The sequence below is a fragment of the Sus scrofa genome, chromosome 4 (assembly GCF_054392235.1).
Source record: "Sus scrofa isolate SSC_HxYL_T2T_F1_AM1 chromosome 4, Sscrofa_HxYL_maternal_Yorkshire_Landrace_v2.0, whole genome shotgun sequence".
Lineage (NCBI taxonomy): Eukaryota > Metazoa > Chordata > Mammalia > Artiodactyla > Suidae > Sus > Sus scrofa.
Window position 1 is genome coordinate 132,477,098 of NC_139386.1, and position 27,488 is coordinate 132,504,585.

The following is a 27,488-nucleotide window of genomic DNA, read 5'->3' on the forward strand; positions in this document are numbered from 1 at the left end:
GCCTGAAAAAAATTCATCAACCATAAGAAAGGACACTTTAAGAAAAACCCTTGATTTGGGAAGGAAATAATAAATAAACTTTTTATTTTTTTTAATGCAAAGGGGCAGATCGTTGTACTCCACCAATATGTAAAATAACTTTTCTCCTTAGCTCGCTTTAAGGTAAAACCATTTAGGTTCTTGCAAACTATGGGTTGAGTCTCTTGAAAAACCCTGAAAACTTACCATGCATGAAGAAAACGATTCCTTGGACCAGTTATAGCCTCCTGGCATATTAAATGCTCGGTTTTTCTGAGGAGGCCATGCCAAATACAGGGTAATTTTAGCCGTTGCAGTTTGTCCTTATGTAAATAGAGATTTGCGATCTGCTCTCATTGGTGCCATCCCCAGCAGTACAGATGGGCTATTTTTGCCTGGTGCCAGGCTGTAGAAAGAGCTTAGAGCCTCACAGATTGGTCTGCTGCTTGAGTTGGAACGGAACCAACTACCCCAGGATAGCGCCAGTCATCTATTTTGATAGTCAGCTCTCTTCATTAGTATTCGTTTTGGCTCTGGGGCTTCAGCTCTCACACAAAGGGCGGGGCCCTGAAGGCATCTGGTTTCCCCTCCGTGTTGCTGGCTTCAGACATTTTATTAATTGCCCTGCGAGTTGGCATCGTTTGCTAGTTTCAAATACTCTTCAAATGCCCTCAGTATAGCTAATTCTTTGTTCCTTCTCTATGAAAAAAAAATCACAGGGTTCAAAATCTCTGGCCCATCACAATGCTGTATTTTATTACATTCTTGATATGGAGTGAGCATAGCCAATCTCCCAGAATGCGGTGAAGGATTTTTGCCACATGACTCTAACATTTTTCTTGTGTGATTTCATTCCGTACTGACTTTCCTTTAATCCACCCTGCCTACTCCTGGAACTCCTTCTCTTGCTTCTCTCCAATTTCAATTTATTTGCAAAGTAGTCATGTCACATCTATGCTTCTGCAGAACTTCCAGTATCTGTATTCAAGTTATGTCCTTTAGTAGCTTTAGGCCACCGTGAGGCCATGGACCAAGAGGTTACTCAGGTAGCTGAGGGATCCAGGCAGTGAAATGACTGGTTTATCCTTCTCTTCATCCACCCTACCTCCAGAGTAAGAGCAAAGCCTGGACAAATACTCTCTAGACACATGAAAATTCTGAAGTGGCCTGGATGGGACATCTAGTACATTGCATGAATCCTGTGTATTAAAACCATCCGTGCATTGGGAGTGCCCATCGTGCTCAGTGGTAATGAACCTGACTAGTATCCACAAGGATGTGGGTTCGATCCCTGGCCTCGCTCAGTGGATTAAGGGTGAGCTGTGGTGTACCTTGCAGACACAGCTTGGATCCCACGCTGCTGTGGCTGTGGATGGCAGCTGTAGCTCTAGCTCAAACCCTAGCTGGGGAACTTCTATATGCTGCAGATGCGGCCCTAAAAATAAAAAATACCAAAAAAAAAAAAAAAAAAAAAAGGCATCAGTGTGTCCTCCAGCCTGCCAGAGTAGTAGCAGTTCTGGCCCCTGTCTCAGCGCCTGCCAAGACCCTGAAGCCCTGTGGCCCTGTGGGACACAGAGAATGACAGGACTTGGGATGACACTCAGGAGTGAGCACATCTGCTGCCCTCTCTTAGGCAAGTAGCTGTATTCTGGGCCCTAAGATGAAAACACTGAGATTCATTTATTTATCGTTTTACTCCTTTATTGACACAACACATGTTTGTTGATTGCCTATCTGTGCCAGGAACTCTGCTAGGAACTAGGAATACAGCTCGCAGGCCTTTTCTTGGCCTCGTGAAGGTCTTTCCCTGCAGCTCCTCACAAATCACAATGGTACCTCTGTTCGGTGTGTGCCAAGCATCTGTGCTGCCCTGCAGTGGTTATTGGCATACGTCTCTCGCATCAGCATCATAATCCTGCAGGGGAGGCAGAAAGATTCCCATTTTATAAGGGAGGAAACTGAGACTCAGAAACACTAGTTATCTTCTCAAAGTCCGTCCGTGGTGGAGCCTAGAATCCATGGACCGGAGTTTGGTTGGACTCCAATAGCAATGCCACGCCTTCTTTCCCAAGAGGCGGTAGGAAAACCCTCCTGGACGGAGAGTTAAATGCTCCGCGTGGGACCAATGCTCCCCGCAGCCCTTTGGAGCAGTTCCAGCTCTTGTCCAACCAGGACTAAGTGCAGGCTTCCTTCCCTCTCCAGGGTTTTGGCAACCAGAGGCTCTCCTCCCCAAACCACTCTTTTTCGCTGTGTCTCCTGCCAAGTGCTGTCCAGCTGCCCAGAGAGCCGATCCAATGTTTTCTTTCCCCTTCCTCGTTCTTCTCACCTGTGTACCAACACAGTCAGTCATTTGTTCTCACTTGTCGTTCCTTTTTCTAACATGCTCGCAGCCATCTTCTTCTACGGGGGGGAGAGTTTCCCTGTGTCACCTCCTAGATCAGCTTCCTGCTTTATTTCCCGGTGAAGGGGTGTGCATTCGACTCTCAGGTCTTCCCCTGCTTATCCCGAGCTGCTTCCCTGCACCCTCACTTAGCTGCTCAAGCCTGGTGTCTGCTGCTTGTGGGGAAGTAGCGTTGGGCAGGTTGTCTCGCCAGGGTTTGCCTTGAGTTACTCATTTGTAAAAAGCAACAGTACTTACCTCGTGGAGCTCTTGTAAGGAATAAACAGAGTAATACAATCTTCATGCAGTGACCGGAACTTAGTACCATATTCATAAATGTTAACTGTTACTCTTCTTGGAATTTGGTAGAGCATGTCAATTCTTTCCATGAGAAGAGACTCATGGGAGGGCCAGGACTGGCTGTAAACCCACCCACAGAGGAGCTGCCACTGGATTCCTGTCCTGGGCTGGAGGTTTAGGCTGTCAGGTAAGCGTGATTTCTGACTTTCTGAGGGCTCGGTCAGATTCAATCACGCAAATAGTAGGTAACAGAATTGAAGGTGGTGTAGCCGGGAGTTCAGGCGCTTGAGCAAGACGTGGCTGTGAAGACTGGGAGATTTGTCAAGGGGTAGGAAGGCTCGGTTCCCCAGGCCGAATCCTAGGACGGGCCTCCAAGTCTTTGGAAGGGACCTTTAGAGGAAGTCCTGGGAATAAACTGCAATATAGCAAGTGATCCAAATTTTGGAGATGAGCAGAAGCCAACCGTAAGACTCGGAGGGAGACGCCCAAACTTGGGAATGCAGCGAAGCTCCAGATACCAGAAGAGGGGCCCTGCCTCAGCATCAGATTCAGAATAAGGGGAGCCACGTGGAGTTTGGAGACGTGGGGCTGGGGCCCAGGGACCTGGATCCAGACCCAGTGATTCTGGGTGGGGAGAGCTGTAGAGATACGGAACCAGGCTGAACTGCATCCTTTATAAATCTATTATTTTATGAGTATAGATTCGACCTATAAACCTCGAGAGGTGAGATGGCTACGTATGTATAGATATCCTGATATGGTGTTTAATATCTTATTCGGTTCCTACTGTGAGGTTTCACAGAGATGATGAAAAATAGATGCACAGCTGATGTTTAAGTTTGTTTAAAAGTCTTTTTAAATGTAAGGCATTGTGGCTATTATTTATAATCATACCTCTTCGTGATTGCAATGCAGTTTTCCATTTAAATTCCTGTGTTTTCTCTGTAATCTAGCCTGGAGGATATTGCCACCATAATAAATAGAACCGGTCTATTGAATAAGCATCGTTTGAAGGATGTAAGAATAACAGCAATTTTGTTTTTGCCTCCCACTGTCATTTTAAAGTGTCTTCAACAAGATAAATGTTTTTCCTGCTGCTGGATAAAAGCTCAAGGGGATTTAACAACAGAAAGTCCCATGGTTGCTTTAACTTGCACAACAGAGCTCGACGCGGAAATTAGGCTGTCTAGGCTCAAGTTCAGTTTTCATTTGGAGGAGAGAATCCTCCCCTTCTCCTCTGCCCTTGTGTCCCTAGCTGCCTCCTTGCAGCCTTCTCAGGGAGGGACTATGGGTTGCTCGTCCCTTATAAGCAGTCGCAGAGGGACAAGGAGAAAGGTACCAGAAAGTTCTTACCTAACGAGTCTTCCTTTTTTTGGCCACGGTGTACTGCAGCTTGATGTGGGATCTCAGTTCCTGGACCAGGGGTTGAACCCAGGTCGCAGGTGGTGAAAGCACCGAATCCTAACCACTAGCCCACCAGGGAACTCCCACTTAACCAGTACTTTCATTCTGTCTCTTTCCTCCCTGGACCTGGCTGATGTTTAAAGCCGACTTCCTCTCTGGGACCATCCTAGATTCTCTGACAGGTCACCTGGGGGGCCCCTCTGACCTCAACCATTGAAGAGTGGGCCATGCCCCTCGTCCACTGACCACCGGCTCCTCTTAGCATCTGGGTTGGCAGGAGTGCACCCCAAGCCCAGGCTCTGCTGGGACCTCTTGCCCTCTCGGCAAAGCCCTATTTGAACAGATGGGAGCACTTCTGAAATAATTCCAGGATGAGCGCCTACCGTCCATCCATCTGTTGATGAGCCAGCAGCGGCAAGTTCTAGGGATGTCGCTGCCTGATACCTCAGGCCAGTGGCCATCGCACCAGGCCACAGTCCTCGGCCTTGTTACAGCCCAGCCCAGCTTATTTCCACAACAGCAGGGAGCACAGACGGAGCCTCCCAAAGTCTCCTTCAGGAGGTCCTCGCCTCATTGGAGCAAAGGTCAAAGCTCTTTTCAATAGGTACCATTTCTTGATAATTCCACCCTCTCGGTCTGCTCACAACCTTTAATAGCATTATAACCTGGGCAGAGGTTTTAAAGGTACCAAGACTGGGTCTCATCATTTTGTTTGAAAATGTATATGCGGTCTGGCAGCTCACGTTGGAATTAAACCTCTGTTGTGTTGTGATGCACGAGACAAAATTTCCAATTCGATGTCCTATATCATCGGCACACAAAATGTATCAGTCAAATGAGTGTCTCAATCATTTATGTTGAGAATACAGGGAATTGAGAGCTCATGGGACTGTAAAATCAGTGGGAAAAATAAGGATCCTTATTTATTCTTAGAGTTCCACACCCAGGCAGCTCTTGATTGTGAATGAAAAATGCAGCCTCCCCTATCAGTAAACAAAGGATGTTGCAGCCGTCAGGCCATCTCCTTACAGCCTCCCCAGTGGTGAGCCCTGAGGGAGCGCGGCTGGAACAGAATGCCCGCCATCCAGCAGTCAGTGGTGGCAGCCACCCCCGCCAGGGCACCCCAAGAGACTCAGGATGAGGAGGCACAGGATGCTGGCCCAGAGAGCTGGGTGCCCAGCAAAGGAAAGATTTCGGTGAGCCCGGACTGCTGCATCTCTCCATGCACAGAAAAACAGTCCATTTCCTAACCCGAGGCATCCAGTTGTTTTTAACTTTCAGCAATTTATGATGTTTGGATTACCTGGTCTTTGTTGCAAAACTCGCATACATCCCGCACACCCGCCCCCTCCCCGAGCTGCATTCAGACTTATCTGAGGTGCTGTGTCCCAGGCTTAAGTCCTCAGAGTTGTCCACCAAATAAAACATAACTTTTGACTTTTAGGCTGTGCATTTTTTCCCCCCAGTCAACGTGATCATAAGAGAACTGGGGAAGTGCCCCTCCCCGTTGCTTCCACAGGTCTTGCTAAATCACCTCTATCGTTGTTCGGGGGCTGCTGATGGAAGTGCCCACCTTGGCCAGGCTCGGTAGCAGCCACTGGCATGAGTGGTCTCACAACAGGAGGCCCTGCTAAGGAACACGGTGCGGTCCTGAAGACTAACTGGGGGTTTGGGAGGGGCCGTGGGAAGAGGAGACCACCGCCTCCTAGGGTCCTTGGCGCTGGCATCCATTTGGCTGAGAGGTGTGTGCACAGCGTCAGAAGGACCCTGAGCCAGACCAGGCTGAGCAAGGCCCCTGGGCAGAGGCAACTCTGAAATTGACCCCATTCCCATAAAACCCGAGAGCACGAGCCGAGCGAGCCACGTGGCAGAGCGGCTCTCCTGGGTTCCCTCCCCTGCTGCGCTCACCGGGTGTCCAGTCCCAATAGAGTCTCTTACCTCATCAGCACGTGCGTCTCCTGGGACGTTCACTTCCGAGCGTTAGATGAGAGCCCACGCTCGGTCCTGGAAGGGGTCCCCTTCCCGCGACATCATTGCTCAAGACATGTTGCGTTGACACGTACTAGACTTTAAGATCCTGGAGAATGTGGACACATACCTATGTTTTCCTTGTGTTTTTGGTACCTGCCAAAGCACAAGGACAAAATTTGGAATAGTACTTGGGATATTGAGGAACCTCGATAAATGTTTATTAAATTTAAGTCAAGCAGATATAGGTATTTCTATTTGGCTCTGGCAGTAAGTGGGTGAGCAGCAGTTTCCCAGGCTCCTTATCAGTAAGATGCGGAAACCACTCTTATGCTAATTAGTAAGGATGGAATCTGTTTAAAACAACTTACAAACCATTCTTAAAACAAAGGATTTATAAATGCCAGTGGTTACTTTCTACCACGCCCCATCTCTTGCCACAGCATCTCCACAGATGTGTCCTTGAAATGACCTAGAATCGCAGGTTCTGTCCAGTCTGCTGGTGGGAGGAGTGACCTCTGGATTCCGCGATAGGATTTCTTGATTTCACAGTCCTTGGTGAGTCTCTGTTATATGGAGAAAAAGAAAGGAGCCAAGGGAACTTTTGGACTGAATTATCCTTTTGGTTTTGTTAGCCGTGGAAAGTCAGAGAGTTACATCAGAAATGGTAGGAAAGGCACATCATCTATTTTTGGAAGATCTTTTTTAGAAAAAAATTCCCCAAAACCTGGAAAACCAGGAGAGTCCCAGTCTGTGGTTCATGTATGCTTCTATGAAATGTGTCCATCTGACTCAGCATATGTCAGTGTATTTCTCATCTAGTGCTAAGTTCAAAGCAATCTCGAAGCTCACCAGCTGAAAACAACACCCTTATTTATTGTTTCACAGTTTCGGGGGGTCATACATCTGTGGAAAGCGCAGGTGGGTGGTGGTGTTGAAAGTTTCTCATGTGGCTTCAGTCCCGGTCTGCCAGGCTGGAGTCACCTGAGTCTCAGCGGGCGGGGTCTGGAGAACCGGCTTGGCTCACGGCTCCGGCTGCTGGCAAGAGGCTTCAGTTACTCTCAGTATGGGTCTTCCTCGGGACTGCTCGTGACTCACCCTGGGGTGAGTGGCTGAAGGGACAAAGAGGAATGGGGTGGGGGGGGCAGAGGGAGAGTGGGAGCAGGGAGTGGGGGAGACAGGAGGAGAACCGTTCCCAGGACAGAAGCTTTACTGCTTTATCATCTCATTTTGGAAGAAACACACTATCACCTCTGCCATATGCTCTTGGTCCCAGGGACCAACCCGGGTACAGAATGGGTGGGGACTTCACAGAGGTCGGATACGGGAAGGGGGGCTCTCTGGGGAGTCGAGGAAGCTGCTTACTGCTGTGTGCCCCCCACCCACTCATCTAGTTCCTTACCTGCTCTTACGTCCTGCCGTGGCCCCCACCGCAGCGTCCGCCTAGAGCCCGGAATCTCCTCTTCTACCTCAGGTCTGGGTGGATGGGGCTCCTTGTGTGTCTCTTCTTGGGTAGAGTGACTCAAGGACAGTTCCCTAGATCTGCGCATTTGTGAACTAAAGAGACAAGATCCGTTCCTCTCGACCCACCCAGTGAACACTGGGGTGGACGGCACAGGATAACTGCTCTAGACATTCCTGTGCAAGATGGGGGGGCTGGGAGGCGGGGATCGGAGCCGCCGCAAAACCCAGACATGTGGGAATCGCCTTGATTCTGTCTCCAGGCCTGGGAATACCTGCTCCCAGCCCTCGATGCCTTTCTCTGGTTCCTGGCATTGCCCTCTGAGTCATCCGTCGTTTTCCACCAAAGATAGTGTGTCTGCCACGCCACTGAGCAGTTTTCTCAGCCTGCTTCTGTCCAGTGGAATTTTGCGTCCAAAGGCCGCTCTTCAAATTGGACGGTGTCTGTCTCTTTCAGGCCAAGCGAGCAAACATTTCTGACTGTGTCATTCTTTTAAAAACATCGTGAATTTTATTAAGTTGAACCCCAAAGGCACAGCTACAAAGCCTTTGCAAGGAGCCCTCTCTCTTCCTTGGTTTTTTCGGAGAAGACTGAGAACAAGGCTAACCTACCCGAGGCCTCATTGTTTGACGAGAGCATCTGTGATGCAGACGGTCCATCTCCTCCCAGAGTCTTTTCCCGACCTGTTCTCACTCTGAGGAGCCGCCTCTAAGGATCCTGAGGTCCAAACAGGAGACTCTTCAGTCACATCCTTGGACTCACACTTGACCCATCTCTCCCCTGGCAACAGCCTGGATTTGTGCCTGTTTAGGAGTCATTTCTTAATTTTAGGATCATGTGCCATCCCGGGAAGCTAAAAACTTTCAATTTAAGTGAATCATGGCTCCTTTTTTTCTTTCTTTCTTTTTATTCCTTTAGTTTACTTCTCTCTTCCTGCACTCTACTCTAAGCAGCAGAAACAAAACAAAAGGAGACAAAGACAGGTGGCCCTTGTAGCGCTCTAGTTGGAAATCTGTGTTGCCCAGTTGATTACGTCCATCTTATACGTTTCTCATGACTGCATGCCGCACTGCTGCCGAACCTTCTGCTACTCAAACGCAAGCTTGTCTTGACTCTGGGTTCTGGTAGCAGTTGCTTCACTTTCTTGTAAGCTCTCCCTCACTGCCTGGTCAGTGTAAGCTGACTATCACCAGCTACTTGAAGGCACTTTAGGCTTTCATTGACACTCTCTTCCATGCCCTCTGCCCCGTTCCTGAGCCACTCCCACATTTTATTTATTTATTTATTTACTTGTTTATTTATTTGTTTATCTATCTCTCTCTCTTTTTTTTTAGGGCTGCACCCGAAGCATACGGAGGTTCCCAGGCTAGGAGTTGAATTGGAGCTGTAGCTGCCAGCCTACGCCAGAGCTACAGCAATGCCAGATCTGAGCCGCGTCTGTGACCTACACCACAGTGCATGGCAATGCCAGATCCTTAACCCCCTGAGCGAGGCCAAGGATCAAACTGGCGTCCTCATGGATGCTAGTCAGATTCGTTTCCGCTGCGCCATGATGGGAACTTTTTTTTTTAATGTTCACTGTTTAGATTTTTGTTATTGCAGCATTCCGTTTCCAGGACATCTGTACTAGTTATCTATTGTGTAACGGGTTCCTCCTAAACACCACAACTTTAAGTAACAAATGTTTGTTATCTCACACTTTCCAAAGGGAGCTTGGAGCAGCTCAGCGGAATGGTTCTGAGCCAGCGTCTCTCACAAGGTTGTGGCTGAGCTGCCAGCTGGGCTGCAGCCTGTGCAGGGCGGGGGGGGTGGCCTGGGGCTTGTTTCCCAGTCCGTCCACCGGCTTCAGTTCCTCCTTCCACGGGGCTCTCCTCTTGACAGGTATTCTCCCAGGGCAGGTGCTCCAGGGCAGCGAAAGCACAGCAGATTTTTAGGTTCCAGTCCCAGAAGTGAATATACCGCCGCATCTAGTACATCCGAATCCTTAGAAATCCGTCACCAAAACTAACCTACACTGGGGAAGAGGGAATCAAGCTGCCCTTCCTGAGGGAAGAAGGTTCAAAGAACACGTGGGCATACTTTCAAAACCAGCCCGGGCCACGTGCCGACTGGGGAGGACAGTTGTCGACCGTTTTGACCTCTTTGATTCCCAGTTATCTGATTTTAAAATATAAAATATCTTGATGTAACCCCATCTCCTAAAAAGGCAGCCTTTGGTAATATTTGCTATAGGAAGGTTTTAAGGAATTGGTCATTAAATTTCTCAATCTAGTGGAGGCAAAAAGAAAAGGACAAAAAAGCAATTTGCATTTGTGACTGATTTGTAAAGCGTTGACATCAGTGAGTTAAACACGGTCGTGTATCAGCAGTGAAATGCACAGCTCGTACCGACGGCTCTATCTCGTGGTTCCGTTCTCTCCGACTGGCGGCTGAATGCTACGTGGTCGAGGGTTTTCATCACCTACCTTATCATCATGAATACGTCCTCTGTGTGGACTTGTAGTTAACTTTGCACCCTCACCATTCTAATCTAAAGCAGTCTCTTTTAGAGAAAATTCGTGAATTTTAAAAATGAATAATAGGAGTTCCCGGTGTGGCGCAGCAGAAACGAATCGGACGAGGAACCATGAGGTTGCGGGTTCGATCCCTGGCCTCGCTCCGTGGGTTAAGAATCTGGCGTTGTCGTGAGCTGTGGTGTAGGTCGCAGATGGGGCTCGGATCTGGTGTTGCTGTGGCTGTGGGGTAGGCTGGCATCTGCAGTACCCCTAGCCTGGGAACCTCCATACGCTGTTGCTGTGGCCTGAAAAATAAATCAATAAATAAAAATAAACAATAAATGAGAGAAAAGCCACAATTAAATAGTATCATAGGCATGGCATAGACGGGTTTCGAAATTGTTATAGAACTTGGCCAGCTGTGATTTTCATTCCCCTTTTGCATTTTCCTGCATAGATGCTCAACGGGTAGGTCAGTTCCTTAACTATGGGTAACATTCGGTGGTCATGAAAGGCTGGAATGGTTCTACATTGTTCTAGTGGGAACGGCAGTTCCCTAGGAGAATTGAGGATTGGAGAAAGGACTGGCCTCCAGCTAAGGGTTGGCCTCCTTGATATATGGCTGTGAGCCGTCTGGATTGAGTATTCCCTGTCAAGGACAGCCCTGAAAATGTGGAGGAGGCCTGTGTATTAAGTAGATTTGGCAGCACGAAAATACTGATGTTCGCTACCTCTGCTTCTTCATTTGCCCTCCTTGGCCCCGGGCGTGAGTTGTGCCGTCCTTGGAAGGGCTGAGGCCGCTCATGAAGATGACAGCGATTTCTTCGCAGCCCTGAGAGGCCGTGGACTCAGGCACACTCTGCACCTCGCAGCTCCCTCTTGTGGCCAAAAGTCAATCTTCTTACAGAATGTCTCCACGGCTTCCCATAGATGCCTCTTTTGAAGCTACGTTAAAAATAAAAATGATGGAGGGTGATGTGAGAAAAATAAAAAAGACATATCTACTGTGCTGTACAGTAGACTGTGACCGACCATGGGAAATTAACTATAATGGAAAAAATAAAAGTCTTAAGAAAATAAAGGACTATTCTCGCTGCTTACGCCTACAGCCAACTCATTAGAAGTAGGAGCCTAACTACCATGAATCCACAGGCTTTACGTGGTCAACAGTTGTAGAAATCAACACATCCTTGGCAACACTGACTGGCTGGATTGCTGCGGTTGCTTATCTGCACCTGGAGGCCGTACAAGAATTCGAGGCTTCCTCTCTTTTTGTTTCCTCAATGCATGGTAATTACAAGCGGAAATTTCAGAAATCCCTGTATATGGATGTTGACAAACTCGTAATCTTGTATGCAATAATAGAATGAACAAAATCTCAATAATTTCTGTGAATTAGGATATCAGGGTCCGTGGAACAAACTACAGCTACCAGAAGGAGATAATGTTATTCGAAAAGCAAATTGGAAAAGTATTAGAAAAGATGTTTCATAGTGATTTGCAATGGCAGTGAAAGAGGAGATTCCCAAGCATCCACCTTAAAAGTCTCCCGTGTGCTCATTTGCAAATAGGTTTCTATGAATATCCTAGCAGGTGCTACATATCATCATTGATATTTTGTCCAATTAAAAAATGTTTATGCGCTCATACTCTCCACCGTAGAACAACCACAATGTTGGGCAAAGGAAGCCAAACACCAAAGAAAATATGCTGTTTGATCACTTTCATGCAACGTTTTAAAACACCCAAAATGATGCTGGAAGTCGGGAAAGCGTATACTGCTGGGAAAGAAGGAAGGAGGCGTTGGTTGAGAGGAACAAAGATAATACTCTGTCTCCTGGCCTGGGTGGTGATTGCTCAGTGAGTTTGCCTTGTCATAGTTTACTGAGCTGAACGCTTATAATTTGTTCATTTTTCTGAATGTCATCCTTAACTATTTTTTAATTTAAAAATAGAAATATGGAAAAATGTGGGGAGAGCTTCCTTTACTTTTGTTTATCATAGCTCTACAGTAGAAAGTTTGAGTGCATGAACAATTTTTAATCGGACAAAATAGTAATGATGATACATAGCACCTGCCAGGATATTCATAGAAACCTATTTGCAAATGAGCACACGAGAGACTTTTAAGGTGGATGCTTGGGAATCTCTCTCCTCTTTCACTGCCATTGCAAATCACTACCAAACATCTTTTCTAACGCTTATGGTAACCGTAAGTTTGTTTTCTATGTCCATGAGTCTGTTATTGTTCCATAAATAAGTTAATTCGTACTATCTTTTAGATTCCATATATACATAGTAGCATTTAATATTTGTCTTTCTCTTTCTGACTGACTTCATTTAGTAAGATAATCTCTAAGTCCATCCAAGTTGCTGCAAGAGGCATTATTTCATTCTTTTTTGTTCCTGAAGACATAGCTGTTTGTTTAAATACATTACAAAACATTACAACTGAAGGGGAAAAAAACAAAACAAAACAAAAAACCAGGTCGTTACTTCACATGGCATCTGGCAGCTGTTGCTGGTAAGTTGCAAGCTCTACAGCTACATGAACTGATAGGTCGGTTGTAACTTGTTCCCTCTTGTCAAATGTTTAACTCTGATAGTAGGTTGGCCTCACATTCTATTTGGACATCCATTAACCAGGATATGCCTGGTCAAAAAGACCTTGGTGGCAAGCCAGTTGTCCTATCACCTCTGCTCTAAGCTCTGGCCACCTGGTCACGTTGGAGACCCCAAGGCATCTTCTTCCTTTATCGGTACAGCTGCCTCACCCCATCCTCCCCTCAGCTGGAGGCTGTTCGAGTGACATCCTCTTAGGGCAGGAAACTCAGCAGAGGGATGGCTGCGGAGCTTCTGGCCAGACATAGCCATCTGTGACCTTGGGGCTGTGGACTTGGCTGAAACATCACGTTGTTGCTTTGCCTCAGGCTGGACACTGCCAGGTGTCTACTCCTTGACCTTTGTTTAAACGAGGGGCTTCAAGACTAGACAGCATGGCTCTTTTCAGTTTATTGCGTGAAGGAGTTACACTAGTTTGGGTTCAAAGCGGACCTCAAATGGTTACATTATACAAGCTGTGAGGTTTTGAAACTTGTGACAAGGGACAGAAGGGAAATTCTACTCATTGCAAGGAATCCTCAGTTAAGCTTCAGTCAGCCAAAAGCACTTAGAACCCATGAAGCTTCAGCTGGTCAACCTTAGCCAGTCCAGGCTCTACAAGGAACTGGCATATGCTCTTGTGCCCACCGGTCAGCCTGTAGCTGAATTTCTTTCCATACTCTGGATGCGCAATGACAGTACCATTGCAGGCAAATTTTTTTTCTTTTTTTCTTTTTTCTTTTTGTCTTTTTGTCTTTTCTTGAGCTGCTCCTGTGGCATATGGAGCTTCCCAGGCTAGGGGTCGAATCGGAGCTGTAACCACTGGCCTACGCCAGAGCCACAGCAACGCGGGATCTCAGCCGCATCTGTGACCTACACCACAGCTCACAGCAACGCCAGATCCTTAACCCACTGAGCAAGGCCATGGATCGAACCTGCAACCTCGCGGTTCCTAGTCGGATTCGTTAACCACTGCGCCACGACGGGAACTCCGCAAATTCTTCTTAAATGCTGTCACTAGTTTCTTTTTACCGTAAGCATCCGCGATCCCTTGGGTGGTGGCAAGGGGTGCTCCTGCGGTTCCTCCGTTGATTTCTTACCTCGACATAACCCTCAGCGCCAGCAGGAAGTGGATCAGCATCCTTCCCTGCATGAGCAAAGGTGTCGGAAGAGTGGAGGTTCTGGAGCGTGGACATACGGTAGGATAGCTTTTCTGCGGTGGGAATGGCCTGAGGAGGGTGGGAGAAGGCTGGCCGGGGGCCGGAGCCTCAGGAAGCGAGAGGGCTCAAGGGGGAGGATGCCGAGTCCTTGGCGGAAGCTCAGTGACTGGGCTATTTCGTTCTTTTTTACGGCTTAGTAATAATCCATTGTTTATATATATGTGCCCCATCTTTCTTTCTATTCCTCTGTTGATGAATTTTTAGGTTGCTTCCATGTCTTGGCCACTGTAAACAGTGCCCCAGTGAACACTGAGGTGCATGAACCATTTCAAATTAGAGCTTTCATCTTTTCCTGTTTCGAAATTCCTAATTTTATCTTGAAACTTGTCTTTTGTGATTGAAGTCTGATGGGATAAGGAGCATGTACGAAAGCAAAGGCGAAAGGCACGCTGGGCGTGTTCAGATGATGGCTTCATTTGCTGTGACCCAGTGCCCACAGGATCCCAGTGGAGCCACGATTCAGGGAAGTTCAACAAGATTCAAAACAAATGTAATATAAGTGAGTAACATATAGGAACTGGACGGAGTAAGCAGGTCAAACCTTGAGAGGTCTGCTTTCACTCAAGTCAGAACTGCATCAAATGCAGGGAGAAGGCAATGCATTTGAAGAACTATAACTTCAGCCGACCCCTTAACTCTGAAAACGGTGGCGGAGAAGGAAAGGGAAAGATGGGATAAGCCCTAGTTTCTTTCCCTTTCAATCCTTCCACGGTGAGGGCTCACGTAACCCCCAGCAGGGAATGTTGCTGGAGTGCGAGCATATCAACAGGTGAAATAAAAACAGCAGAGCCCATTTTGTGAAGTGTTCCCACTGTTTTGAAGAGGAGAGTACATTTGCATGTTATGGCGGTAAAACACAAATTGTGGCATGTCAGTGATGCTGCATTTAAATCAAATGCTCTTACGTGCGCCCTTAAAACTGACATGTCACAATAATGCTGAGGTTAGTTGTAAAAGTCAGGCTAATGATTTACGATTTTAATTTTGCTTTACTTAGAAGGGCATTAAAGAGCAAATAAACAATATCATGACAAGTTGCCAGAGAGACCGTGGAAGAAAGGAAAGCATTTTTCTGCATCCGTAGCTTTGGCAGCACTTTCCCTCTGCTCTTTGAACCGCAGGTCCTGTATTTTTATTTTGCATTAGACCCACAAATTTTGCAGCCAGACCTGCTACGTAGAGCTGTAGGCTAAGCGTGACCATTTTAGGAAACAGTTTTTCAAAGAGGTTGTACTAACTGACTCCCGCTCTGTGATAAGTTTGTCAGCACTTGATATTGTCGGTCTTTTAAATTTCGATATTCTGGTGGGTGTGCTGTATTTCCCTGATGGTCAATGAGATCGACAGCCCTGTCATATGTCTACTGGCCATCTGGTCATTTTCTCTTGTGAATACCCTTTTTAAGAGAAACTTTTTAAAAATTGATTTACTCGTTCTTTTTGTATCACTTCGTAGGATGCTTCATATATTCTGGACATTCACTCTTAGATTTTGAAATTAAACTGATAAGAACAGATACTACACTTGAGCTTAGCCAAAAGGCCGAGAAGCGATAGATTTTGAAATTAGGTTTGCAAGTTTCTTCTCCCACTTTTTATTACCTTGAGTCCTTTTATAAACTTTGATTCATAATTTCTATTTAGTTTGATTTATTCATCTTTACGATTTTTTTCAGTCCTGTTTTAGATTTTTCTCTACCCACAAATCCAGATATTCTTCCATGATAACTTTTAGAAGCTTTATCATTCACATTTAAGTCTATAATCCACCTGGAGTTGAGTTTCGTTTATCGTGTGAGGCAGAGGTAATGTTTTATTTTGTTCACTAATAATATTAATGGAAATAGTTATTTAATATTTAATTAATCCAGCAACAGCCTTTCCCAGATGCTCTCAGTGCTACCTTTTAAACAAAACACATTCACCCGTGTCAGGACAGCACCGCCCTGCAGAGGGCGCTGGATGATTCTGTCCAGCAGAGAGGAGCTGCGATGGGCTGCCCAGGCCACTCCGAGACTCAGAGCATCCAACTGGCTTCCTCAGATCCTGGGCTAATGGCAGCGGGGGATGTAGAACCCGGTTCAGATTTCAACTCCAGTCGTCCTTTTTTTTCTCTTTACATTATTACAGTGACCTCATTATGGCATTGTTTGTACCTCTCTTGCCTTGTGAAAATGATTTTTATTGAGAACTAATTAGGATGTGTGGGCAGCATTGCATGAGCAGATGAATCAACCTGAATTGTTCTGCTTCACAAATAAGTATCGGACTTTAAGCATAGCACGTTTTCCTGTTGTACCTTGAGTGATTCCCTGTAGCAGGACCCTCGGGACTGTTTGGTGTCTGTGCCTGGTGGAATAAACCTGTGCTCCCTTGGAAACAAATTGCACACTTTCAATGTCTACTTATTTGATTTCAAATTCCCTGTTGCTATTACTCCAGACATTTAAGGGGGTCCATTGAAAGATGTAGTAGAAAAAGCCCAGCATTGAGGCATCTCTAAACTGCTGGTTCCACAGTTGGTATTAACTAGTTGTTAAACCTTGTTGGTAACACATCTGCTATCTCTCTGACGGCTCTAAAGATCCTAAAGTGACTCTGGAATATTTCTAACTGTATTAGTTTCCTACCACTGCTGTAACAGGTTACCACAAACTTAGTGGCTTTAAACAACACAGATTAATTTTTCTCCAGCTCTGGAGGTCAGAAGGTGGAGATGGGTCTTGAGCTAAGGTCACGATGTTTTTTCCCAGATGAACACCAAAACATGTTATGATCTCAGCTCTGCACCCAAAGTCCAAATTTTAAAAAGAAAGAGAGAGAGAGAGAGAGAGAGAGAGAGAGAGAGAGAGAGAGAGAGAGAGAGCGAGCTTGCCTGAGGCCCCACACTGAATTTGTTTCATTTCCATTTAGTTGGATTTCAGTACTTTTATCTCTTCCTCTGGTTCTCATTCCCATTTCCTCCACCACCTTCTCAACTAAACCTCTCTAATGTGCTTGCTATGCATCTTTAAATGCATATATTTTCTTTTAAAACATACACAATTGTGTAATACATGTATATGTTTTAAAGTAAACGTTATGTGCTGTACTATAGAGTGTGTCTATGTCTTACTTTTTTTTTTCACTCATGGTTGCATTGTTCAAGATTTGTCTGTCCCCAGTCACGTTATTTAGCTGCAGTGGTGATGGGCGTTACCCTCTATGACAGATGAATATCTGTTTCTATGCATCTCTATAGATTTGTGAGAAGGTTTCTCTAGGATACTCCTGGGCATCTACCCAGAGAAAACCATGACTCAAAAAGACACATGTAGCCCAATGTTCATTGCAGCACTATATGAAATAGCCAAAACATGGAAGCAACCTAAATGCCCATCAACAGAGGAGTGGATAAAGAAGATGTGGCACATACACACAATGGAATATTACCCAGTCATAAAAAGGGATGAAATAATGGCATTTGCAGCAATATGGATGGACCTGAACTGATCATGCTAAATGGAACACAAGCATCAGCCAGTGAGACACAAACATCACATGCTATCACTTATATGTGGAAGCTAAAAAAAAAGGATACAGTGAACTTATTTACAGAACAGAAACTGACTCTCAGGCCTTGAAAAACTTATGGTTACTAAAGGGGACAGGTTGTCGGGGGGGAGGGATGGGCTGGGGGTTTGGGATGGAACCCTTGTAAAACTAGGTTGTGATGATGGTTGTACAACTATAAATATAATAAGGTTTATTGAGGTTAAAAATAAATAAGAGTTCCCGTCATGGCTCAGCGGTTAGCGAACCTGACTAGCATCCAGGAGAACTTGGGTTTGACCTCCAGCCTCGCCAGTGGGTTAGGGATCTGGCGTTGCTCTGCACTGTGGTGTAGGTCGCAGACATGCAAGGATCCAGCAGTGATGTGGCTGTGGTGTAGGCCAGCGGCTACAGCTCCGATTGGACCCCTAGTCTGGGAAACTCCATATGTCTCCGTGGGTATGGCCCTAAAAGGACAAACAGACCAAAAAAAATTAAATAAGTCAAAAAAAAAAAAAAAAAAAAACCTACCTGGGGAAAAAAGGTTTCTCTGGGATATACCCACGGTAGTTAGAAGGGTTATGCAACAGGTATTGACAGATTGTGTGCTGGAAAGGCGGCACTGTTTCTTCCTCCTCCAGTTGAACAGGTGTTCCTGTTCACTGCTTTTTGCTACACTTAGTATTTTCTCGCTTGATTTTTGCCGTCTGAAGGGTACAAAGTGCTAGCGCTTCATTTTTGAATTTCTTTGAGCCCTCTTGGAGTTAAGCATAGCTTTAAATACCTGCTGATTTTCAGGTTTCTCTGTTCTAGTATAAAAATAATATCCATAAATTTATACGGATACTAATTCTTTGCTCATTTCTTTCTTGGCTTAACCAGTTTTTGCTGTTGTTATTTGTTAATTTATTGTTGTCTCTTGAATATTCTAGATGTTACTCCATTGCTGGGGTTAGACATTTCAAATTTCTCATCCTTATCTTCATCCTTTTGTTAACTCTGTCTGCAATGTACATTCTAGATATATTCAAATATAGATATCTTGTCAATTATACATGCCGTGACTAACTTTGCCAGATCACTTATATTTTAAGATAGAGTTTCTTTGATGAAAAAAACCCAATGATTTTCCCACTTATATTGTATGGTTTGGGGAATCTTACTAAAAATTTGCTCCCCATCCCAAGATAAAAAAAGTGCTCTCCTATATTTTCTTCTTCTAGCTTTATACATTCCTTCATACTTTTAGTTCCTTAAACCTCCAAAGCTCACTTTTGTGTGTGGTGTGAGGTAGGGATCCAACTTGTTTCCCATGTTGCATCCAGTTTTCTTTCTTCCTCCTCCCTTCCTTCCCTCTCTCCCTCCCTCTCTCTTCCTTCCTTCTTTCATCTTTCAGCTTTTTAGGACGGCACTGCTGGCATAGGGAGGTTCCCAGTCTAGGAGTCTAATTGGAGCTACAGCTGCCGACCTACACCACAGCGCACGGCAATGCTGGATCCTTAACCCACTGAGTGAGTCCTGGGATCGAACCCGTTCCTCATGGATAGTAGTCGGATTCGCTCCCGCTGAGCCACAAGGGGAAGTTCCCGTTTCCTTAACACCATCTCACATGCAGCACATCTTTTCTCGCCTTGTCTGTGGTCTGTATCCAGCATACGGCAAGTTTCCAGATGCACACGGACCTATTTCTAAACTCAGTATTTAACTGCATGGTATATTTGTCTGTCTCTATGTGAATACCATGTGTTTTTAAAAAAATTACTGTGGATCTAGAGTACGTCTTAATTTCTGACAGGCAGAGTCTTTTCTATACTTAAAGCACATTTTTTTTCCTATAGTTAAAGTACATTTTTTTTTTCTTTTTAGGGCCACACCTGTGGTATGTAGAGGTTCCTGGGTCAGCAGTTGAATTGGAGCTGCAGCTGCCGGCCTACACCACAGCCACAGCAGCACCAGATCTGAGCTGCATCTGCTGCCTATGCTGGAGCTTGCGGCAACACCAGATCCTTAACCCACCGAGTGAGGCCAGGGATCGAACTCGCATCTTCAAGGAGACTGTGTCAGGTCCTTAACACACTGAGACACAATGGGAACTCCAAGGAACAATTCTTTATATTCATGAATTTTTATTTTTCCTCATACTAAATTTCTACTGTAATTTTGATATGAATTTAATGAAAGTGGTAAGTATAGTCTTTGATTTGGGGCACTGAACGAGACATAAAGAGTAACATCTATTTATACTAGAGAGCTATTTCTAGCATTTACTACAAATTATTGAGGGATAAAAAGTGCATTTACGCATAGGGACTGGAGAGTATCTTTGAAATATAAACTGGCTTTTTGTTTAACTTGCAATTTACCGCAAAAGATGCCGGGTTGTGAGAGTGTTTCTATCATCATAAAATTACAGCAGCGAAATCCCATGAAGTCCTTTCATGTACAGACACAAGTGCAAACAGAAGCTCCCAACTTAAAAGCGTCTGTGGCCACAGATTGTTTCTATATAATGTGAGCCTTGTGGGCGATACCAAGTTCTTTCTGAAGAGCTTTTAGTCCAAAGCCTTAATCAGGAGCGAGAGATTAAATACACACTTTTTGTTTGGTGTGTCCACAGTTGTCTAAACACTTATTTCACGCTGGAAGCATAGTTATTTAAATATTACCATGGAGGAGTTCCCATCATGGCGCAGTGGTTGACGAATCCGACTAGGAACCATGAGGTTGTGGGTTCGATCCCTGCCCTTGCTCAGTGGGTTAAAGGATCCGGCATTGCCGTGAGCTGTGGTGTAGGTCACAGACGCAGCTCGGATCTCACGTTGCTGTGGCTCTGGTGTGTAGGCCAGGGGCTACAGCTCCGATTCGACCCCTAGCCTGGGAACCTCCATATGCCGAGGGAGCGGCTCAAGAAAAACACAAAAAGACAAAAATAAAATAAATAAGTAAGTAAATAGATAGATCTTACCATGGTACCTAAGCTCTCTGACTGTCTCCCAAAAGCAGATCTCTTCCCCAGATACAAACGTTCTGAAAAGTGTGTGCCCTGGAGAGGTGGCGGCGGGGAGGTATTTTGCTCTTTTCTGATCCAGCTGGCCTGGCTGGCATGAGGACGAGCTGCGGCCCCACCCACTCTCACTGCCCAGCTGGGGGCACATCTGTGCTCATTCCTCATTTAGGCCCCCACCCACCCACCCACCCACTCCTCGTAGTCTTGGTCTTTCCAGCTCTTGTCAGGTGGCTTTCAGGCAGTCATCTGAAATTCCTCCAGATCAGGGCATAAATGGTCCCTAAGGCATAATGGCCCGGCCTCCCAGCAAGACTTGCCCTAGAAGAGAAATCTCAGTCTCATACTAAAGATATGGGTCTGCCAGGTAGGCAGTGACCCCTGCCGAGCCCCTGAAACTATAATTCACTTTGCATTTGTGCACAGTGCCAGCTTTAGAACTAAGGAAAGGATGCCAGCAAAAACAAAAAACCTAGACTTGTCATGAATTTTTAAAACGTCCTGTTACCAGGTTACATAGAGTGACTATATACGTATATATGCATATGGAAAGCTCTGGAGGAACCGGTGTGGTTCTGTCCAGTTCCTCCAGCCCCAAAGGGCTTGATTTGCTGTGAGGCCCTCAGTGTACAGTGTGAAGCTTGCTGCCTGTCTCCACTCTGCTCTCCTGGGGGCTTTTCTGCAGGGCAGTGAGGAGACGCCAAGCACAGGAGAGTCCAGCCAGGCTTCGCTGGCTCGAAGCCCACCCAAGGCGGGGGACTCCAAGGCTCATGCTCTTGGATTTGTCCTAGAAAATCACAGCTGCCTACAAGAAAACGTCAGCTGGAAGGCATCTAGCATTCTCCAAGGAAAACACCATTTTAAGTTAGCCTGTCTTTTCTCTTTCTTTCTTTCTTTTATGGCCACAACCACTGCACATGGAAGTTCCCAGGCTAGGGGTCAGATCAGAGCTGTAGCTGCTGGCCTACACCACAGCCACAGCAACGCCAGATCCAAGCCACATCTGCGACCTACACCACAGCTCACGGCGACGCCGGATCCTTAACCCACTGAGCAAGGCCAGGGATCGAACCTGCAACCTCATGGATACTAGTTTGGTTCATAACCCGCTGAGCCGCAGTGGGAACTCCTTGTCAGCCTTTCTGAAAAGTAACCAGTCACCGAAGTGACCCCTTCCAGCTACGTCGGTCCATTTGGAGGAAATATCACTGGACTATCACTTTCAGCTGCAACTGAAAAACTGAAAAACCACCCAAACTGGTGGTTGTTTTGGTTGAATTTTACTCAAGATGATCCAACTTAACCTTTGGAGAAAAAGCTTAGGTCAACGATTAGTCAGCAGCTCGTTTCTGCCAAATGTGAACTAAAGAACCCAAAGCCGTGTTGGCGACCCAGGAGCCAGGGCGACCCAGGACGCGAGGGTCCTGCCGAGGTCAGCTCAGGACTCCGGGCGGGTTTTCGCAGACTCTGCCGATCCCGGCTGCCCACGGCTTAAGCGGGGCGAACTGATGAGCGAAACTCTCCGTGGGTTGGGGACACCGCCCACCATTTCCGAAACGCCCCGACAAGAAAGCCTGGCTCGACGGGGCTCCAGAGGAACACGACCGCACGTCGCAGGGATGCTGGACGTTCCGGACGGGCACTGCTCGCTTCGATGGAGGTCCCAGAGGAAACCGGGGGGCGGGTTTGCCTGGAAGTCCCTCAGGGTGGAGACAACGGCTTAGCTGTCTGGACTCCCTGACGTGCCGCACCTGCCCCGCACGTAGGAAATGCTGAGTCCACATTTGCTAAGGGCTGGGGGTGAGATCAGCCACCAAGGCAGGGGAGCAGCCCGCGTCTGGCTGCACCAAGAGGCCCCTCGGGGTAGAAGGATGTGTGGCTGTAAGTCCACCGAGGGGAAGAGCCTTCTAGCTTCCAGCTCATCGCCTCTGCGCTTGAACCAGAGAGGGTGAAACATAAAAAGCCGTCGATTAGCTTCTCAGACAAGGCGGCTCCCACCCAGCCCTGGAGTCAGAGGAACATCATTATTTAGGAGGGGGTGAAACTGGGAGGAGAAGGGATATGGGAGGCCTGGGGCGGGGGCGGCAGAGAAAGAGGAAGTTCCTTTTTTTTTTTTTTAGTGCTGAACCAGCGACATATGGAAGTTCCCAGGCGAGGGGTCGAATCAGAGCTGCAGCTGCCGGCCTCCACCACAGCCACAGCAATGCCAGATCCGAGCCACATCTGCGACCTACACCACAGCTCACGGCAACACCGGATCCTTAACCCACTGAGCGAGGCTAGGGATCAAACCCGAGTCCTCATGGACACTTGTTGGGTTTGTTACCGCTGAGCCACGCAGGAACTCTGAGAAGGAAGTTCTTTAAGGGAGAAAGGAGTAAGAATGCTTAAGAGGGCAGAAGAGACAGTTCTACCCCACTTCTGGGCCTGCGAGACCATGAGAATAGGCAGACTTCCTGGATTTATGGCCAGAAAGCAGTAAACAAGTGTTTTTGTTTGTTTGTTTTTGTCACCCTGCAGGTTGTGGAAGTTCCCAGACGGGGGGAGGGGGGGTCAGATCCAAGCCGCAGTTGTCACTTACACCCCAGCTTCGGCAACTCTGGATTCCTAACCCACTGTGCCTGGCCAGGGATTGAACCTGTCTCTGCAGAGACACCGCTGACCCCGTTGCACCATGGGGGGGAACACCACATGGTCTCGTTTTGAATCAAACATTCAGTAAGAAGCAGGCAGCATCAGGCATCAAGCCACAGGAAGAGGATGAGAACACATGAAACCATGGACCACATGCACGGGTACTTTCCCCATCGTGTCCCCCGCCCCCCGGTTCCCACTGGACTCCGACCCGGAAGCTCTTCACCTGAGTGTTCCTACCCCCCCTTTTCCTCCCACCTTTTAAAGTTTTACTGAAGTGCCGCTGGTTTACAGTTGTAAGGATTCCTGCCCCTTCTTTTCTTCTCTTCTGCTGCTCTGAGGTCAGAGAAATGGGTTGAAGGAATTTGCAGCGGGAAAAGCCAGGGGCCCGGTGTCTCAAGCCTGGATCGCAAACCTCAGAATCAGCCAGGACCATGGGGCGTGGGCTCTCTGTCTCCGTCACCCCTTTGCTCCCCTGCCCCCCATGGGTGAGGGCCTTTGTGCAAGGCCACGCTGTCATCAGGCCGTAAGAGGAAGAGAATATAAGGAGAAGAATGTGTATCTGTGTGTGACCGAGGCCCTTCAATGTCCAGCAGGAAGGGGCACAACCTTGTAAATGAACTATACTGTAATAAAAAATTTAAAGAAAGAGGTGGTCACCGCTGGCGGAACTGGTGGATCGGCCCCACTCACCCCATAAAGGGGCACCCACGGCCTTGGGCTGCTTCTGCCAGGGGTGGTGGGGGGCCTCCCCAGCCCCGAGCAGCAACTCAGGCCTTTGTGCCCCTTTATCTCAAATGCCACAGTCATTGCTTCCTGAGGTCCCGCCTCCCCCTGGCCCCCGGTTTTCAGGGGCCACGTCTTTCCTTGTTTATTTCCCGTCTCCCAGAGGAATGCTTTTTCTGGGCTGAGATAAGCCCCCCCCTCCTGCTTGCTTGCTTCTTCCAAGACTCTCTGGAATTCCCTTCTCATTTTTATCTCCTCCACAAACCTTCGGAATTCTCCCATGGGCCTGGCCTTGTGCAGCAAGACCTGGAGACTGTTGCTTTTGGCTCTGCTACAGACCCTGCAGAAAGCAACGGAACACAGAGCCAGCGACGCGTGTGGAGAGGAAGGGGGTGGGGGGAGGCACTCCTGAATTAAAGGCTAAAATACCTTTTAAAAGTATATAGATATTTGGAAGTGCTCTAATCCCAAATACTCATCATAACATAAAGAAAGGAACTTTCTGGTCCTTGAAGGGAGCTATTAAGAGACAGGACCTACGGGGCCTCAGAAGCCACCGTGTATGTAGTTTTCCCCGAGTGAATACAAACTCCCCCGAGGACAAGACCCTGGAATATTTGGTTTGCTGACCCCTATTTCTTGCCATCTCGCACCAGGCGGATATCTCTTTATTCTGGACTTCCTCCCTTTTTCATTTTACTAGTAGCGCGTTCTGGTGGATCAGAATTCCTTACATCTGTCTTCTTTCCACAAAGCCGGGTTTATTTGCCCAGCATCTCTCCTAGCAAACTTTGACAAACTTTACTAAGAGTTTGTCAACTTCTTACCAACTTGCCTCTTTATAAAATTTATTTAAAAATCTCCCCCTCTTTCTTCCTCTCCCTGAATCCTCTGTCTCAAGTCCCAGAAAGGACCAGCCAGCTCTTAGAAAAGTAAAACCAACCAACCAACCAAAAAAACCCCCAAACTCTGCTGCCCTCTTGTGGACATCTGCGGATAAGCAGGCATGCTCCCCCAAACTGATGAACCTGACTTGGCTAAACAGCCAAGGGAATTGGTGGGGTGCCAATCTGGCTCCCATCAGGGAGCTCCTTGTAGATTGTTTTCCTCCCTGGCAGCAGATAGGACACTGGTGCACAGTCGCAGCTACACTCATTTAAAAAATTTAATTGGACAGACGGCTAGTTTTCTGGTTTTCTGTTGTTGTTAGCTTACGGGTAATTTTCCCTTTTTTTTGTGTGTGTGTCTTTTTAGGGCTGCACCTATGTTATATGGAAATTCCCTGGCCAGGGGTCGATTCAGAGCTGCAGCTGCTTGCCTGCACCACAGCTCATGGCAATGCCAGATCCTTAAACCACTGAGCGAGGCCAGGGGTCAAACCCACCACCTCATGGATGCTGGTTGGGTTCTTAACCTGCTGAGCCAGAACCAGAACTCCAGTTTTCCCTATTTTATGTCTCAGTGGGACAGAAGAGAAAGCCCAGACATAAACCCCAGCACCTGTGGTCAACTAATCTCTGACGAAGGAGGCAAGAACATACAGCGGAGGAGAGAGCGTCTCTTCAGTAAGTGGTGCCGGGAAAACTGGACAGCTCCACGGAGAAGAACGAAATTAGAATATCCTCTAACACCATATACACAAGAGTAAACTCAAAATGGATTAAGGACCTAAATGTAAGGCAAGATCCTGTAACACTCCTGGAGGAAGACGTAGGCAGAAGACTCTTCGACGTAAATCACAGCAACATTCCCACCGACAGTGCAGGAGGGTTCCCTTCTCTCCACACCCTCTCTAGCACTTGTTATTTGTAGGCCTCAGTGATATGTGCAGTGACACAGAGGGCAGAAGAATGGCCTCTACATCCAGAATTTCTGTAGGGATTTTCTGAGTCAACTTTTCAGGCATTCAAAATACGTCTCCCTTCACTGTTGGTGGGAATGTAAATTCGGACAACCACTGTGGAAAACAGCGTGGAAGGTCCTCAGAAAACTAAATAAAGAGCTACCATGCGATCCAGCAGTCCCACTCCCGGGCGTATATTCAATCCAAAGGCTTGGACTCAAGGAAGAAAGCAAGGCATTACACGAACGCATGAAGCTGCGCCCTGTGGGGAGTGGACACCTCCTTTGGAGGAGGGCAAGCCTCTCACTCCTGGATTCAGCAGGTGGGATCAGAATGGGCCCTCTCAGGTGTCCAGGTTGGCCTTCATTCTGGGCATCAGGGGCCCCTGATGAGTTATCGTTAGGAATGTGGTCTCTTCTAAAAACTATGGACTGAATTACACACTATGGTTTGGTAGCTCCCCTGCCCCCGCTACTTTAGGGCTGCACCTGCAGCATATGGAGGTTCCCAGGCTAGGGGTCGAATTAGAGCTGCAGCTGCCAGCCTACACTACACCCACAGCAACGCTGGATCTGAGCCGCATCTGCGACCTACACCACAGCTCACGGCAACGCCGGAACCTTGACCCTCCAAGGGACACTTGGTCACATCCTCCCAGCACCCCTCCAAGGGACACTTGTGAAGTGCACTCGAGGAGTTCTTCAGAACATGCATGCTGGGACGTGTAACGGTAACCAGCTCAATAATTCGAATTTTGACTTTTCCACTTTCTCTCTCCTACTCTCCCTTTCCCCCTTCTCCCTTCCTCTGGCTTCCTGCCGTCACTTCTCAGATAACTATGTGCATCCAAGTCTCTTTTTCTGGGAAGGAAAACCCAAGAGGAAACATTCTCTTCATCAGAGCTTATGACCTCACTACTTCTCTCTTCATCTCAATTAACCTTTTTTTTTTTTTCATCTTTTTGCCTTTTTCTAGGGCTGCACCCACAGCATATATGGAGGTTCCCAGGCTAGGGGTGTAATCGGAGCTGTAGCTGCCGGCCCACACTAGAGCCACAGCAACATAAGATCCGAGCCGCGTCTGCAACCTACACCACAGCTCACGGCAACGCCGGATCCTTAACCCACTGAGGGAGGCCAGGGATGGAACCCGCAACCTCATGGTTCCTAGTCGGATTTGTTAACCACTGAGCCACGACGGGAACTCCCATTACAATTAACCTTTAAAAACCTATATTATAGTCAATATTAGGAAACACATAAGAGGCAAAATTAGTATTGCATGATGTGAGATATGGGTGAGTTCAGTCAAGTACTTTTCACAGGAAAATTCCTCTCTTACCAGATAAATTATGATTTTTGAGTTACCACGTGGTGGCAGTGTCTGTTAGCCTTTGTGTCTTAGATTTGGCCTGTGCTTCTTCCCTGGGAAGCTGATGTTGGAGCCTAGAGAATTTGTCTTGCATGTTACAGTTTGGTAGAGTTTATAGATTCTGTATGCTATAGTAGAATTATGTAAATTGTAGTGTCTGTTTCTACCAGTTCTTCTCCACCTTTTCTTTTTTAATTGCTTTTTAGGTCCAACGAGAGGAGAAATTGTTGTATGAGAGACAGGAAAGAACTGTTGCAACTGCAGTCTTTTTTTTTTTTTTTTTTTTTTTTTTTTTTTTTTCAGGGCCGCACCTGCTGCATATGGAGGTTCCAAGGCCTGGGGTCCAATCAGAGCCACATCTGTGACCTACACCACAGCCCACAGCAACAATGAATCCTTAGCCCACTGGGTGAGGCCAGGAATCAAACCTGCATCCTCATGGATGCTAGTTAGACTCGTTTCCGCTGAGCCACGACGGGACCTCCAGATTTAAAATTTTAAGAGCTCTTCATGAACAAGGGCATCCAGGGAT

General features: G+C 47.0%; 1 protein-coding gene and 2 pseudogenes across 2 annotated transcripts in view; all 3 read right to left on the bottom strand.

The window, feature by feature from the left end:
- The window catches only part of GBP2 (guanylate binding protein 2, interferon-inducible), a 264,757-nt gene that overhangs the window by 5,687 nt on the left and 231,582 nt on the right, over positions 1 to 27,488 (bottom strand). Inside the window, exons 15-16 of one of the 2 annotated variants that reach the window (XR_014842732.1) lie at positions 10,759 to 10,972; positions 6,041 to 6,226 (exon numbers count right to left, since the gene is read on the bottom strand). The exons of the other annotated variant lie outside the window; for it this stretch is intronic. The gene's annotated coding sequence lies outside the window, so the exon portion shown is untranslated. The remainder of the gene's footprint in view (positions 1 to 6,040; positions 6,227 to 10,758; positions 10,973 to 27,488) is intronic. 2 annotated transcript variants of the gene reach the window in all.
- LOC146404278 (eukaryotic translation initiation factor 1 pseudogene) lies at positions 13,059 to 13,938 on the bottom strand (annotated as a pseudogene).
- LOC146404279 (U2 spliceosomal RNA) lies at positions 15,183 to 15,402 on the bottom strand (annotated as a pseudogene).